This window comes from Bos taurus, chromosome 9 (assembly GCF_002263795.3).
Source record: "Bos taurus isolate L1 Dominette 01449 registration number 42190680 breed Hereford chromosome 9, ARS-UCD2.0, whole genome shotgun sequence".
Classification (NCBI taxonomy): domain Eukaryota; kingdom Metazoa; phylum Chordata; class Mammalia; order Artiodactyla; family Bovidae; genus Bos; species Bos taurus.
The window spans coordinates 32,975,027-32,992,675 of NC_037336.1; the positions used below are offsets into that span (position 1 = coordinate 32,975,027).

Consider the following 17,649-nt stretch of genomic DNA (forward strand, 5'->3'; position numbering starts at 1 on the left):
ACAGATTTACATTAGGGCTAAAAAGTCTTCCTGGGGGAGGCAGGAACACACTTGATCATGTCTCCATTTCGTGTTCAGGCATGTACAGCCACATCTGGCAGAACTCTGGAAGGAGAAGGGAGGACACCAGGGTGTAGAAAGGACAGTGGAGACTTGCTTGCAGAAGAAAATCCATTTTAAGGGCCAAAGCTGTCTAACATAGTAGGTCAAGGGCCTGAGGGTGGAGAAGAAAGGGAAATGTGAGCACAGTATTCATAAGTTGGTATTGAAATCCAGGTAAACAAAGCTACCTGGTGATGTGGATAAATCCCAGGTAGGAAAAGCCTGACATGGCAAAGCCATCATACTCAACTCTCCCATAGTATGGACCCAAGAACCAGTGTTCTGGGACCTTCTCAGTTGAGCATTACCAAGGGGTGGACTCATCGTCCGTTCCACTCCTCACTAGTTGGCCAAGCTGCAGGGACAGGCTGGAGCTTATCAGAAGCCTTCATGACCTGGCAGGATGCTGCTCCTCCAGTTGGGTGAATGCCAGGGCAGCCAAGGGGTGGGGGGCTCCATGCAGGATGGATGAGACGGCCGGCAGCAGGGGAGTCCTGACTGGGAAGCAACACTCGAAAGTTTACCAGGAGAAACTACAGCTTCTGTCAAAACAAGCTCAGATTTAGAAGAGTGAGACTCAGCTATTAATGTAAACCTCTTCTCGTGTGGTAGTAACCAAAATCACGAGAGCTGACATTTTCTTCTGCTCCTATAAAACAGACATCCAACTTAATGTCAGTGAGATTTATTTCTCCATAATGCTTCTCAGATGACTTAGACTAACAGATTAGAAATTAGTATTTGGCAGAGATAGAGTGAAGTGAAGTGAAGTAAAATTCGTTCAGTCATGTCTGACTCTTTGTGACCCCATGGACTATACAAGTCCATGGAATTCTGCAGTCCAGAATATTGCAGTGGGGAGCCCATGGCAGAGATAAGAACCTTTGAATTTCAACAAATCATCTTCTCCTCTAACTCCACCAAGAAAAAAAAGTTGAAGAGATAGGAAAGTTGCAGGATATTTCTGAGGCTTGCCTGATACCCAAGGCCTGATTTCCATAGACTTATATTTAAATTTTACATCATGGATAATTGAACTAGTATCTAAAATGGTTCAGTGACCCACAGACAGGAAGTTGCATCTTCAAAGCACATGTGGAGACCTAACTCTACTCTTCCAATCAGATCCATGAGAAACTAGAGGGTGCAGACAGTAGGAGCTGTAACATGAGGCCATATTCAGGCCATGTTCTCAGGAAATTTCTCTTAAATTTGAGTTCATTCTGATTTTAAACAGCTCAAGATAGAGAAGTTAGAAACTGGGATCTTGTTGCTTTTATTTAAAGTACTCACCATCTCTACAGATAAAAGCAGCAGTATTTTTCTCACTTCAATCCTTAAGTAACTCCTTTATGTTTCTGCAATATAGACGTTGGAAGAATTTTTGAGCTGTTCGGAGCTACATGCCTGCCGTGTGCAGTATTTCTTGATTTATTATCTGTTTATTCAAATGAAAAACCCTGGGGAGAGTAGAATTATTTTTCTTAAATAAATGTTTGATTGGTATGCCTTAAATTAGGATGGAATGTTTTTTAATGGTTGATAATGACACTAAATTGATCCTTAATTTGTTTTTAGAAAGATGAAGTTTTTAAATAGTTATTTCTTCTAACATGGAGAAGAATCCGGTAACAGGAGGCTGTAGCATATGCTGAAATGTTTACCACACGGTTCCTCCAACGTAGATCCCATTTCTCATAACTTTCCCATCATCCTCATTTTCATGCGCATGAGAACATGCACAGAAAGCTGATGACCAGCAGCATGGAAGCAGTGCCAGTCTTCCATAAGAGTGCGATATCCGGATGAACTTGGAGCCAGAGAGCAGGTAGGTCAGGTCCAGTATCTCTACTTACTTGGGACCCACAGGAAAGTTAATGTCACTGAACCTGCTTCCTTCTCCTCTAAATGAAAACAACCCACCACTGCACTATAGGATCTCTGTGAGAAGTAAATGAGATAATGAACCATAAAGTGCCTGGCATCACTGCTTTGATACAAACGTTAGAGCACAGAAGGTACTCATATAAAAATACGATGAATAAAGTATATTTGAATAATTATGAAGATAAAAATAATCCACACAATAATAAATACAACCATTAACAATAATAAATTAGAATCAAAGAGTCTGACACGACTGAGCGACTGAACTGAACGTGTTCTTACAGATGCCTACGCTGTGCTATGCTTAGTTCGCTCAGTCATGTCCAACTCTTTTCGACCTCATGGACTGCAGCCAGGTTCCTCTGTCCTTGGGGATTCTCCAGGCAAGAATACTGGAGTGGGTTGCCATACCCTCCTCCAGGGGAATCTTTCCAACCCAGGGATTGGACCCAGGTCTCCCACACTGCAGGCAAATTCTTTACCATCTGAGCCACCAGGGAAGCCCACAGATGCCTATATAAGTCATCAATAAAGAATTCCATGTAAATCCTGCCTTGAAATCTGGAATCAAGACATTCTTGTCTGGAACATTTGAAAAATACAAAGTTGTTTTTTTTTTAAAGAACTGTATTGTTTTTCTAATTAGAATAGTATGGAATTAGATCAAAATGACAGACTAAGACTTTATGCCTATCTACTCCCACCTCCATTTCCTAAAAATATCAGAAAATCTGTCTTTAAAAGGAATAAATTCACAACAGTGCTGGAAAACAAGAATGGGTGGAATTGATGGACGGAAATTTTGAGGATTTCCAGAAGTAAGGAAGAACGACAGAATCATACTTGACGGGGAAAACCACAACCCAGATCACATGGAGGAACCATCAATTGCAAAGTGGGAGTGACTCTGGAACACTCAGAGCCCAGACAAGGCAGCAGGTGGGAGTCCTGAGGAAAGTGTCTCAGGAACTAGCTGGTGAACGATCCAGGACACCCTGCTCTCCCACCTTGCACAACTCCACCACCACAAGCTGCAGAATCTGCATTACCCACCCCTTGGCCTAGGCATCACATGAGGACAGCTGACTGGAGACGGACGTGGACTGTCATCGCCAGAAAGAACAGCAAGTCTCTACTTCCAGAAGAGGAGCACATGAACACCACCCCTCGGCAGCATACCCCAGCTCCCCCCACCCAACAGAGAAGATGGATTCTGGTAAGAGTATTCACAGAGAAGCAAAGAATCTCCAATATAAAAACGAGCACACACAAGAATTACCAAATATTTCAAGACAATCAACCCCTGAGACCGGGCACCAAACTCAATAAAGGAAACCTCAAACATCTAAAGAAATAGACTTTAATAGAACAAAGGAAGATGACTTTGAAAGAAGTATAGCTGATCTGCACTATTTGTGGTTTCCATACTTGTGAATTTGCCTACTCGCTAAAATTAATCTGTAACCCCAAATCGATACTCGTCGCACTTCCAAGGTCAATCAGGACATGCACGGAGCAGGGACACTTTTGACAGGTCTGATCTGCACATTCAAACAAGGTGAAAACAAGGCAACGCTCTGCCTTCTTGTCTCAGCTCTCATACTGTAAACAGGTATCTTTTCTGGGGCATATTTAGTGCCATGGTTTTCACATTTTTTATGCTCAAGTCCATTATATACAATGACTTACAACAGTCAGCCCTCTATATCCTACAATTCTGCATCTGCCGACACAGAGAGCTGCCTGTATATTAAATAAGGTGCCTACAACAAAAACACACATTACAAAAGGTCATGTGATGATAAAGAATCCACTCAGTTGGTAAAGAAACCGCCTGCAATGCAGGAGACCCCGGCTTGATTCCTGGGTTGGGAAGATCTGGCTCGAGAAGGGATAGGCTACCCACTCCAGTATTCTTGGGCTTCCCTTGTGCCTCAGTTAGTAAAGAATCCACCTGCAATGCGGGAGACCTGGGTTCCATCCCTGGGTTGGGAAGATCCCCTGGAGAAGGGAAAGGCTACCCACTACTCCAGTATTCTGGCCTGGAGAATTCCATGGACTATAGTCCATGGGGTCCCAAAGAGTTGGACATGACTGAGCGACTTTCACTTTCTCTGTTTTATTTCACAGTTGAATAAAACGTTATGACCAGAAACTCACAGGCAGCACCTAATGTTGTATTTCCCATAGGATCAATGGTTCAATAGTCACTAATTCAGTATTTGCTAATTCACTAATTCACAGCAAATAGACCATAACTACTGTGAACAATGAAAACTGATTGTACAATTAATACCCTCATATGGGGTTTCCTGGGTTTCCCTGGTAGCTCAGGTGGTAAAGAATCTGCCTATAATGCAGGAGACCCTAGTTTGATTCCTGGGTCAGGAAGATCCTCTGGAGAAGGGAATAGCTACCCACTCCAATATTCTTGGGCTTCCCGAGTGATTCAGACAGTAAAAGAATCCGCCTTCAAGGCAGGAGACCAGGGTTCTATCCCTGGGTTGGGAAGATCCCCTGGAGGCACGGCAACCCACTCCAGTATTCTTGCCTGGAGAATCCCATGGACAGAGGAGCCTGGTGGGCTACAGTCCATGGGGTTGCAAAGAGTCAGACACAGCTGAGCGACTAAGCAGAACACAGCACTGTACGGGGCTTCCCAGGTGGCTCAGCAGTAAAGAATCTGCCCGCCGATGCAGGAGACATACGTTTGATCCCTGGGTGGGGAAGATCCCCTGCAGGAGGAAATGGCAACCCACTCCAGTATTCTTGCTCAGAAAATCCCACGGACAACGGAGCTTGGCAGGCTACAGTACACGGGGGTCGCAAAGAGTGGAACATGACTTAGCAACTGAGCACACACATGAACAGCAAAGGCTGTTGCATCTAAGAATATTAGACTGTATGAAAAAATATATGAGATTCTTAGGAAACAAATATGTGATTGTAGAAACTGCAAAATCAGTATATATACTGGATAGCAAAACGGACACTAGCTTTAGAATAAATTAGCAAGTTGGACTAAGCCAAAATCCTCCCAAAGATACCACAAAGGGACAAAAAAAAAAAAAAAAAAAAAAAACGCAAAATGAGTAAGAGAAGTTTAGAATTAGAAGTATAAAAGTTCTGACATCTAGCTAGTAAGAGTTTCAGAACCAAAGAAGACAGAGAACAGAAACATTTCTCAAAATCAAAGAAACACACCTTTTCAAATTGTCAAAGCTTATTAAGTGCTCAGCAGGATGAATTTTAAAGTCCACAGGTGGGTACATTGTGGTAAAACTCAACACCAAGGATAAAGAGAGGACCTTGAAAACTTTCAGAGAGAAAACTAGGTTTCCTGCAAAAGAACAAGACTCATTTTAACCTCAGAATTCACAAGGACAACACTAGATGCTAAAAGAAAATGGATAATACCTTCAAAGTTCTGACAGTAAATAAATCTGAGCACCAAATCTAGGCTCAGCCAAACTAGCATCCAAGGAATTTTTGTGTTTAATGCAAGGACTTTGAAAGTTTATCACTCATAAATCTACTCCAAAAGAATTATTAAGGTACTTCAGCAAAACAAAAAATAAACTCATGAGGAAGACATGGGACACAATTTGATCATTATTAAGTACTATGTTTCCAAATAATTATATAGACATATATCTATGTTTTACAGACTTCTTTAATGACCACTTATATTTTTTAAGTGGTGACTGCAAAAGTATTACAAGCCCATGAGGGGTCCAGGGAGATAAATGTTGGGAAACAGTAAAAAATGAAAGGAAAGCAAGTCACTGAATCCTACAGTAGGGTATTTCATGGACTCTACGGGCCAGTGTCACCCCTGGGAAAAAACATTGCTCTCTTCTTAGAAAAGAATTTTTTGAAATCCCAAAGCTTAACAAGTTCAAGAGGAAGGCTAAGAAGGGGGAATAAAAAAGCAAAAGAGAACTTAAAGAAGGAAACAAGTCACAGTCCTAAAGAAGTGATTTTTCCTGAAATTAGAGCAACAATTAGGAATGCTACCTAAAATTCTTGACTGACAATTTTATGCTCAAACCTGCCCCACCTCTCTAACTAAACTTTAAGGTTACTAGCATTGAAACAGTTATAATCCTGTCCTGAACTAAATTAGACCATTAATAGGTGATGCAGTAGTAATGAATCTGCCTGCCAGTGCAGGAGAGGCAAGAGACTCGGGTTCAGTACCTGGGTGGGGAAGATCCCCTGCAGAAGGAAATGGCAACCCACTCCAGTATTCTTGCCTGGAAAATTCCATGGGCAGAGGAGCCTGAAGGGCTACAGTCCATGGGGTAGCAAAGAATGGGACACAGGTGAGAGCACACACACAGACACTTCACTGAAGGACTGGTATGGGACAAAATAGGTCAAGCTGAGAAAGCAGACACAAAATGTAAAGCCATTCACCAGATGGGAAAACACATTAGAAGTCAAATTCATGCCCTCTCTGGAGACTTGTTTCCTCAGTGCTGTGTACATTTAGACTGTGTGTGTGTGTGTGTGTGTGTGTGTGTGTTCAGCTCAGTTGTGCCCAAATGTTTGCAATCTCATGAACTGTAACCCACCAGGCTCCTCTGTCCATGGAGTTTTCCAGGCAAGAATACTGGAGTGGGTGGCCATTTCCTTCTCCAGGGATCTTTCTGACCCAGGGATCGAACCTGGGTCTCCAGCATTGCAGGCAGATTCTTTACCACTGTGCCATCTGAGAAGTTCCACATTTAGACTAGGTCACAGAAACCACTATTTTCACTTGAGATTAGTCAAAAAGCTCAGCTACCTTATTGCATGTTTACCTAATTTTGTAGCCTGTTTTTTAAAAGTAATTTTTTATTTATATTTTTTTGGCTGTGCCAGGCCTTCATTGTTGTGCAGGGTTTTTTCCCAGTAGCTTCTCTAGTTGCAGTGGGCAAGCTTCTCAGCGCGGTGGCCTCTCCTGTTGCCGAGCTCGGCCTCTACAGCACAGGCTCAGTAGCTGTGGTGCACGGGCTTAGTTGCTCCGTGGCATGTGGGATCGTCCCAGATCAGGGATGGAACCTGCATGTCCTGTATTGCAGGTGGATTCTTTACCACTGAGCTATCAGGGAAGCCCTATTAGCCTGTTTTAAAATGCGTTTAAGAATCATGTGATTTTCTAAGTGGCAGGGTCTCCCAGTGTCTCAGACCTAGCACGGTTCTAGGTGGGGCTGGCAGCCTGCCCAGGCATGGTCACACACTGGGTCCTCTCAGAACACCAGGGCTCTGATGTGACGCTCAGTGCTTCCCACCAATGATGATGTACTTTCACCAAATCATGAAGACAATGTATCTGAGGCACTTGGTCTTTTTTTCTAGCAGTTAAATACAATGTTGTTCCCGAAACAAATCATATAAGGCAAAAAGAGTAATTTTACTGTCTAAAACACTTGTAAATTACTGCCTAGAGAAGAAACAGGGGCTTTGTAATAAACACAGATCTTGGTTTGAATATCAACTATAGTATTGTCCACACAATCTTGAACAATATACTTAACTTCTCCAAACCTACTTCCTCATCTCGAAATGTAGTGGATACTGACTACCCATCTGGTAACTGATAACTTTCACAAGGCCGTCGTACAGATTAGAGCTGCATGGTACCGAGCACTTAGTACATGCAGATAAAGTGCTGATTCCTGTAACTAAAGGCAGTATATCCACTAGCCACAAGGTTAGTGGCAAATTTTGAGGATTGAGGGAGATAGCTTAGCTTATTTTTCAGGGATGTCTATTTGAACTGTCTATTTGGACATTCATAAGCTGTAGGGGTAACTTTTCCATAAAAAATTGATATTCATGTAAATGAAATAAACTCTAATTCTGTTGGCTCTGATCTGAAACACTACAATTATTAAAATCAATTTTAAATTTCTCTCCCTTTCTATGCTTCCAATTTTGCTACTTATATGTCATGGTTAGAAACTCTAGCATTAACTAAAATACTGAAAAAATAAGAAATCTCTTATATTAAATGTGTTTAATTCAAGGGGTATTTGCTGGAGAGTAAAATCCATTCAGTGGAACAAATTGGTAAGTGTTCTTGGTGTAGAATTTGTGCATAAATTACATGAGTGACTAAGTGAGCTTTCATGCCAGAAGGATCTATAAGGGCTACACAGAATTCTGTATCTTATTCTTTAGTCAAACATGAAAATTTTCATATCTTGAAATTTGTTTTACACAACAGTATCAGAAAAGAATCATTTTCATTTAGATGAAACCATCAAACATAAAAGGTTTTCTTAAACTTTATGTTTAATATTTACATCTCAATCAAATATTGTCGCAAAATAATAATTATAATTTTTATAATTGGGAAACAAACTTTTTTCCAAACCAAAAGCAACTCTGCATTTTATTGAGGCCAGAATTCACTTGGACAAGTGACTTTTAAACTATCATGTAAAAGTGACATAAATCAGCACATGAATTATTGAGGCTTCTCTTTTGACTATTAATTCTATTTAAAAATATATCCTTAATAATTATCAGATATTCCCTTATCAAAACTTGTATCCCCAATACTGTCACAGAATATCTTCTTAATATGATTCCTTGAATTGTCCTAGCTAAAAACACCTGCAGTATATTAACCTGCTCCCATTAACCTTTCTATAAGAAATCCTTTCAATCAGGAATGGCCCTGTACACCAGTCATACCAGAATGCATCACATTTCTGAAGGATAGACTGTCTTTGAAAGGATTGGAAGCTACAGGTCTTGACCCACAAGGAGTCGGCAAAAAGGCAAATCCTATTCTAGGTGCCAGATGGCACAGCTCAACATAGCTCAAATTTTGGAAATCATCCTTGAGCTGCTCATTCCCTTTTGAGCCCTTTTTTCTGGAGTTCATGAATTTCCCTTCACAATGCTTTCCTCTGTCTCAGCAGATCCCTCCTCAATGGTCAACCCGCAAAATAATTTCCACTTTTGTTATTTCTATTGAATAGAAATCAGTGGTAAATTCCAGCTCAACTCGAAAGACCTAGGTCAGGACATGCAAAAGAGCGCCTGCCAAAGCAGTGGGGCCCTGAGCTGAGTTCTCCTCTCAGGGTCTTGGAAAGTGCACAGGCGATTCAGAATCTGAATGCAGAATATTCATAAAGTGATGGGCCCTGCCATGCCCAAGTGTATTTTGCAATTAGTTATCACAAGAGCCTTCTCTGTCAGTTAAAGTGACTGCCTTCCTGCCCCACAACCTTCTGGTGCTCGCCAGTGGGAAGGGAGAAGTCTGGGCAACCAGAGCACAAAAGCAGCTTTCTCCCTCCTTTTTCCATGAAAGAGAAAAACATCCTTTTTTTTTTTCCTGAAATTCCTCATAAACCAACATGCCCAGAGGGCAGTTCTAACCACTGTTTTAGGTGATTTACATGGATTTGTATTCACCATTCTTTTTTGGAGGTGATTAATTTCTATAGCAACCATTACATCACAAGACATCTATGCTTATTCAGAAATATTGTGAGTGCAGTATATCTTCTTAGAAAGAAAATAATGCTTTAAAAATGGGAATTCCTTAAGTGCGATGTTGCTTTAAGACAACTGGCTACTCCAAAACAATACAATCTGGAGTGCTTTAGAGGCTTGCTTCTGTTGGAAGAGAGAAAACTAGAGAAAGAAGAATCTCAGTACTGAATATGAGACACATTAAAAAATGATATAAGATATATATGTAACTATGTATGTTCAGGATGGCTGGATGGCATCACCGACTCGACGAACTTGAGTTTGAGTGAACTCCGGGAGTTAGTGATGGACAGGGACGCCTGGCGTGCTGCAATTCATGGGGTCGCATAGAGTCAGACACGACTGAGCGACTAAACTGAACTGATGTATGAATGTATATGGGGCTTCTCTGGTGGCTCAGTGGTAAAGAATCCACCTGCCAGTGCAGGAGATGTGGGTTCGATCCCTGGGTTGGGAAGATCCCTTGGAGAAGGAAATGTCAACCCACTCCAGTATTCTTGCCTGGGAAATCACATGGACAGAGGAGCCTGGCAGGCTACAGTGCGCAGGGTCGCAAAGAGTCAGACATGACTTAGCAACTAAACAACAACAAATGTGTGTGTGTGTGTACACACATGGCATATACATGGTTTTTGGTGCCTTACACTGTATGCATGTCCAAGAGGCATTACAAGGAGCAAAAAGTGGAAGAAAGGAACTGGTTATCATGAAGAAGTAAGTGCTGTATCCCCATGTGTGACATATCTCAACATGCATCAGATTCACTTCACAAGCATCAGTAGATGTCTCTGTGCGACTCCTAGTTATGAAGCACGAAAAGCAGAAGTCAAACAAGTTCTGAGCTTTAGTGAAATCAACATAAGTTGATTTTGTTACCACCTGTTCTCTAAGCAGTACCTCTGAGAAAGCCCAGCAGGAAAGTTAGGGAAGTTGAAGTACAGGGGATGGACCAGGGGCCAGGGGCCAGGGACAAACTGCTGGCTTGTCCAGCTCTGCAACCTCAGTCAAGTAGGTGTCCTGTCTCTTGGATCAGAAGAGCCTCCAAAGCTCACATTTTCTGACCATCTCTAAAGGAAAACTTGGATCGACCTCCGAAGTCCAAGTTTTAGAAGTCCCATGTGGTTTTTTCATTTCCCCGAAACGTCATATACATCTTGAAACATTACACCACATAGAAAATTTTTAGAAATGAACGGTTTTGAATGTAATGGTTTTGCCAGAAGAAAAGCCTCAATTTGTCTGAGATTTGATTCATCCAGCATTCTCCATCTTGGATTTGGGTATGGAAAATTAATTCATCTGAGCAGAGACCACAGGAGGCTTTATAAAGGTGTTCTTTCATGCTGTCTTTGTAGGTACACTGTGATGGTTTAGATAGCCGACCCTAAAGTCAACCTGAAGTCACATCTCAGCTTGGCTACTTGCTCTGTTATCTGCAACTTTGTAATGCTTGGTTTCCTTCTCTGTGAAACAAATATAATGATAATTGAAAATGTATTAGGCAACAACAGTAAAAAGCAATAAGTATATATTTCCCACCTCATCTGGAGGCACTTCTTTATCCATAGTTTCTCAGAATCCAACAGCAACAATGAAGCAGAAAACTGCCTCAAGAGTTCCTTTGTACCAACCATAGCAAAGCTACAGGTAATTCTCATCCTCCCCAAGGTGGAAATGCAGAGAGAGAATTCCAGAGAAGTCTGGACAGCCTCCACTCCCCCTTCCCCTCCCTCTCACAATTAATTACCTCTATCTGCAAAGTGAAATGGGGCTTCCCAGGTGGGTACGTGGTAAAGAATCTTCCTGCCAATAGAGGAGATGCAGGAGACGTGGGTTTGATACCCAGGTTGGGAAGATCCCCTGCAGAAGGAAATGGCAACCCACTTCTGTATTCTTGCCTGGGAAATCCCATGGACAGAGGAGCCTGGCAGCTGACAGTCCACAGGATCACAAAGAGTCAGAGGCGACTGAGAACATATGCACAAAGTGAAATCGCCCCCTGGGTGACTTGGGCGCATTTGGAACATAAAGATGATTAAATGATGTGCCAGGAATTGACTGTTCCATACGAGAATGAACATAGGAGGGTTTAAGTCATTAGTCGACCATTAGCTTAGAGAGAAATGGCACACTCGTCATGAAAGTAGATCTGTGTGACCTAAAGAAGAACATCTTTGGGGATCATCAAGATGAGCCAGCTGCAGGGACTTCCCTGGTGGTCCAGTGATTAAGACTTTGCCTTCCAATGCAGGGGGCACGGGTTTGATTCCTGGTGGGAGAGCTAAGATCCCACATGCCTTGCAGCCAAAAAGCCAAAACTTAAAAGAAAAGGAATACTGCCACAAATTCAATAAAGACCATTAAAAACGGTCCACAACAACAACAAAATTAAAAGAAAAAGATAAGCCAGTGGCAGCTTTATCTTGCTGAATTCCTAAGACCAGGATCTTTAGAGAACAGCCTCCTGTACACTAGTATTGTTTCTTGCTTGTGTGTATGTCTTTGCAACAGCTTGATGAGATATATACTAGTCTTGTTTGAATAAAAGGGGAAAGAACAAACTTCTTTTGAAATATATCTCTTTACTTTTGCAATGCGAGTAAGAACAGACAGAACTTCTGACCTGTGATAGAGGCACATGATGAGCATAACTAAATCAAATGCTCGCCGGGTTCAAACAGAGCCTGGTAACCTTCTAGTAATCAAATAATAACAGTATAGTTGGTACATTGAACCACACGGTTTGAACTGCATGGGTCCACTTATACACAGATATTTTTCAATAGTAAATACTACAGTGTTTATTACACAATCCACCGCTAGTTGAATCTGAGAATGTAGAACCACAGATATGGAGGAATCGAGTACAAGGAGGATTAGCTGAGAGTTACATGTGAATTTTCCACTACAAGGAGGGTTGACATCCCTAATCCCCGTATTCTTCAAGGGTTAACTGTAATTGCAATAGCTAATGTTTACTGAATACTAACCATGAGCCAGAAGCTTACAATATATCTTAAGATCTCTATAGCACGTTGTTACAGTCTCCATTTGATAAATGACGGTATGAGGTTTAGAAAGTGTCAGGCAGGCTGACCCAGACCAGTGCCCTTAGCCCTGTTCTGTGTTCTGGCCCTTTAAAAATGGACCCTGGAGAATGCTCTGAGTGCAGCACACAATGGATGGTTTTACTCCATAATGACTCAGATTCATTCACTTGCTCATAAGCACTTTACTGAGTGCCCACTGTGACAGAAATCTGTGCTAGAACTGTAGGGAGTTACTAAAAGAAATAAGATCGGGCTCTGCCCCCTAATAGCTCACAGTCGAGAGGAAGATAAGATTGTCAGAAGACAAGACAGGAATACAAACAACCAAATTTCAGGGTAGTCCTCGATGTGCAGTTAGAAAGGATGAGGCAATATGAGCATTCAGTTGTACCATCTCCTTTCCTAAGACAGCCTTTGATGTTTAGGTACCTACTGGGAAGCTAATTTAGCATTAAAGCTTGAAAAGACCTTTGCCTAGGTCCTTTGCTTTGAATCAGAGGAAAAAAATTTTAATTCTACATTTAAATACTAACGAGTTTAGGGCTGGCTTTCCTCTCAAATAGACCAAGGAAGTCAAAAGAGTGCTCCCTCAAAGGGCCTCAAAGTACTTCTGCCCCTGTGTGTGTGCGTGCATGCTCAGTCACTTGAGTTGATCCTTTGCAATCCTATGGACTGTAGCCCTCCAGGCTCCTCTGTCCATAGGATTCTTCCGACAACAATACTGGAACGGGTTGCCTCCAGAGGATCTTCCCGATCCAGGGATTGAATCTGGGTCTCTTATATCTCCTGCATTGGCAGGCAGGTTCTTTACCACTAGTGCCACTTGGGAAGCCCACTTCTGCTCCTGGGGAATATAAAACTGTCACACCCAGTCCTAGGAGGTATCCTTTCCAGGGAGATGTCCACAGGGAACTGTCTTCAGAGGGAGGCCTGAACGCTACAGGGCCCTCCCACCTCACCGGTTCTATACAGCTAGGCTTTCCATCATCCTGCCCTGCTCCAGGATTCCCAGTCTGCCAGCCCAGAGTTAGATCTGAGAGTTAGGTGCATGTTTGGGACCTAGGATTTAGACCAGAAACAGGCGCATCATCCAAGCAAGGCCAACACCATTTCCTGGAATTGTTATACAGCTATGGAAGAGTAAAGCCCCTTTCTACAGTGCTTGCTGAGTCGGAGGATGAGTCCTACCTTGCACATACAGAGAGCCTGTCAACAGAATAAGGCTAAGAGGAAATAGGTAGGGCCAAGAGATGGAGCAAAAGACAAAGTCCTGACAACATCCTTTTTGCTCCTGGGTCCAGTTGTGCTCAAAGCCAGTCCCCTTAGACTTCCCAAGGATGAGTGAAAGACAATATATCGTATCCTCCGGTTAGGCTTCTGTCACTGGGAGGAAACAAAAAGGCATCAATTAACATTTGCCGTATCAAATGCTACATTATAGCACGGGCTTCAGAACTAAGCCCTGGCAAACCATGCAGTCTCTGTGCAACTCTGGGCAGTTTAACAACCTCTCTGACTCAATATCGTCATCTTTTCAAACAGAGATTTAAGATGATTAAACAGAATAATGCACAGAAAGCACTTGGCCCCCAGTGACTGATACGTGGTAATGCTACAAACACCACCATCACAATCATCAAAACCACCAGTGTGACAGTTAATTGTATGTGTGAGCTTGGCTAGGTTATGATGCCCAGTTATCCGGTCTAACACTAGTCTAGGTGCTGCTATGAGGGTATTCATAGATGTGATTGACATTTGCAATCAATTGATTTTAAGTAAAGCAGATTATCCTTAACAAGGAGGGTGGGTATCATTATTATCCAATCAAATGAAGGTCTTAAGAGCAAAAACTGAATTTTCCTGAAGAATTTTGTCTCAAGACTACAATGGACATCCTGCCTGAGTTTTCAGTGTACTGACCTGCCTTACAGATTTTGGATTTGCCTGCCCCCCCCCACCCCCCCACAGCTGGGTAAGTAGATTCCTTAAAACTAACATTGCGGACTTCCCTGCTGTCCAGTGGTTAAGAATCTGCCTGCCAATGCAGGGGACATGGGTTCGATCCCTGGCCCCTGAGGATTCCACATGCTATGGGGCAACAAAGTCTGTGTGCCACAACTACTGAGCCAAGCTCTAGAGCTCGTGTTCCCAAACAAGAGGAGCCACTGCAATGAGAAGCCCCCACTCTCTGCCACTGGAGAAAGCCCACGCACAGCAACAAAGACCCAGAGCAGCCAAAAATAAATACATTTTAAAAATAAATAAATGAAAACATCTCTTGAAATATATATAAATCAATATTTCCTTATCTTTATACTATATAAAAATATATTTAACATATGTGTATTTCCTATTGGTTCTATTTCTCTGGAGAGTTTCTCTGCTCTCTCTAGAGAGCCCTGACTGATACAGTCATCACAACTTGCATAGCTGTTCCCCATCCCTTTGTGGTACCAGTCAGAACACGATCCATAACCAAGACAATGCATAGTCAGCTGGAAACAAGCCCCTAGTGTATCTGATTGACTTCCACAACTTTTCTGCAGGAAGCAAGACATTTCCAGGCTGGTCCTTATCAAAGATCCAAGTATGGCATCTCACATGGGACACATAAACAGAGAGCAAACTAATACTTGTAGCTTCCACTTTATCCATCTCTGGTATAAATCTAATGTATGACTGGAAATTTATCCTAGAAAATAACTGTTCTGGAGACAGTTCTCATCTCAGAACTATGTGTTGTGCAGTTTCCTAGGGATCCATTTTTCAAAGCATTAAGGTTTTGTGTTTTCACCAGTTGATTTGGAGGGGATTTGTTTTTAAGCAATGCATAGAGAATACTGATCGGCCCTTCCTAACTAATATGTATTGACATCTAAAATTATAAGCCAAGGCTCTTGGTACAGGAATTGATTCAGAGGAAGCAGGAAGCCATGCATTATTTCCAGGGATGCAGAGAAACTTCCTTCACATACAGCAGACAGCAGTGTCTATCTGCCATCTCCCTCCTCCATGGCATTTCTGTCTCCTCTCTTATTGACTACCCATTCACTGTGGGACCAGGTTCTGTGCTGCTGCTGCTGCTGCTGCTAAGTCACTTCAGTCGTGTCCGACTCTGTGTGACCCCATGGACGGCTGCCCACCAGGCTCCTCCATCCCTGGGATTCTCCAGGCAAGAACACTGGAGTGGGTTGCCATTTCCTTCTCCAATGCATGCAAGTGAAAAGTGAAAGTGAAGACGGTCAGTTGTATCCAACCCTCAGCGACCCCATGGACAGCAGCCTTCCAGGCTCCTCCATCCATGGGGTTTTCCAGGCAAGAGTACTGGAGTGGGGTGCCATTGCCTTCTCCGGTTCTGTGCTAAGCACTTCATATATTTTTCCTTGGTTATTCTTTCCCACAATCCCCTTTCCTACTCAGAAAACACAAAGCAGCATGTTTCTGGAATGGAAGAGATGAAAGTTACATATTCTGGGTAAAATGGAAGTAGAAGGAAACCCTGCCAAAAGCTTCTAAAAAGCTGCAACACCTGCAGACTAAAAATAGCTGCTCACGCAGCCCAAGGAAAGAATCTGTTCTTTTCTTTCAAACTCTGGCCTGAGAAATCTATCTCCATGAATCAGTTCATCAGCCACTGATCAGCTCCTCTAATTAGCTTCTCTAATGACTGCAAGAAAATACAAGGCTGCTTTGTAGGTGGCAAATGGAGGGAACTCAATCCGGCATTGCCTAGACCTCAGGCAGAAATTCTGAGCCCCAAATTTCGAAACTTGGTAAAAGCACATCCATCTCTTCATTCATTCATCTGAAAAATATGTGTTGACTACAATAGCTACTATATGACAGCTGTTCTACATGATTAAAAAGGAAAAAAAAAAAGCAAACAAAAGCCCCCGCCCTAAAGAAATACAGCTGCTTTCATCTAAACTTCCAGTTGTGTCCTGCAGAATATTGTCACTGAAGAGAAACCACGCATCTTCTGGAAGCCCTTGCTCCCAGCATCTCCCAGATCTCCCAGGACCAAATTAACCTCTCCCCCTGCCCTGAGAATTCAATATCCCTCCCCTCCTCTAAAAATAAGCATACCTTCTATTTATCCTTTTTCTTATCTTGATTTCTACTTCTTCTCCATCCAAGAACAATGATTATTAGAAATCTGTTGTCTACACAATAAATATCAATCCTCCTCCCAAAGAAAATATGATAGCACCATAACTATACTTGCTTTGAGATTTTCATGTGACTCTCAAGTCCCCGACTATGAAGGAACTCAAGTAGAAAGCTCTTCCACTGCCTTGTTCTTCTGCCTCTTCCTTACACATTTATTCATAATTATAATGACTAACACGTTTCAGGCATGGTGTCAAGGACTATAAATATATAATCATATTTAAGCTTCCTCCATGACCCTGTAAGGTAGGTGTTTTTATTGTAATTTCATAGATGATGAAACAAAAACTCAGTTTAGGCAACGCGCCTGAGATCATGCAATTGTCACACTAGATAAAGTCGCATACACCTACCATCAAACCCAATTCACCTTCTCTTATGTAGTAATTACAATCAAAACCCATGGTTTTAGAAACTAAAGGTTAAGTGTATATCATAACACCACATCTCACGTCTGCAACCATCTCCTAGCTTGAGACCAATCTTACAGTATTCAGATTCACTGTTTATACTGCAGGTAGCTAGAGCTTATGAAAGTATACATTGCTCATATTTTTCTTGTGCTTAGCATCTCCAATATTGCTCAGTCCTCTTAAGTTGTGCACACACAACTTAAACTTCCAAAGCACAGCCTGATCTGAGCCCTACCTGCCACTCCAGTCTCTAACACCTTGCTACCCTTCACACATGCCTGCTGCCTTCAGAACCAATTTCATTTCCCAGAATGTAGCATGGTTCCACTCACAATTTTGTGATGTGCTGTTTCCTCTGCCTAAAACATCATTCCCTATAAACCCTCACCACACACCCATGCGCCTCTCTTCACTCTAAGTCCTCCCCATTCTCCAGTTGTTGGCTTAGCTTTCAAAGGCTCAGATGCCCTCCCCAGACCCTTATGTCAGTGCCCCAAGGGTCTCCACCATACTCCATGAGATCTTTCACA

General features: G+C 42.3%; 1 protein-coding gene across 1 annotated transcript in view; it reads right to left on the reverse strand.

Moving 5' to 3' along the window:
- Positions 1 to 17,649, reverse strand: part of SLC35F1 (solute carrier family 35 member F1) — a 423,236-nt gene that overhangs the window by 384,394 nt on the left and 21,193 nt on the right. The window lies entirely within an intron of this gene.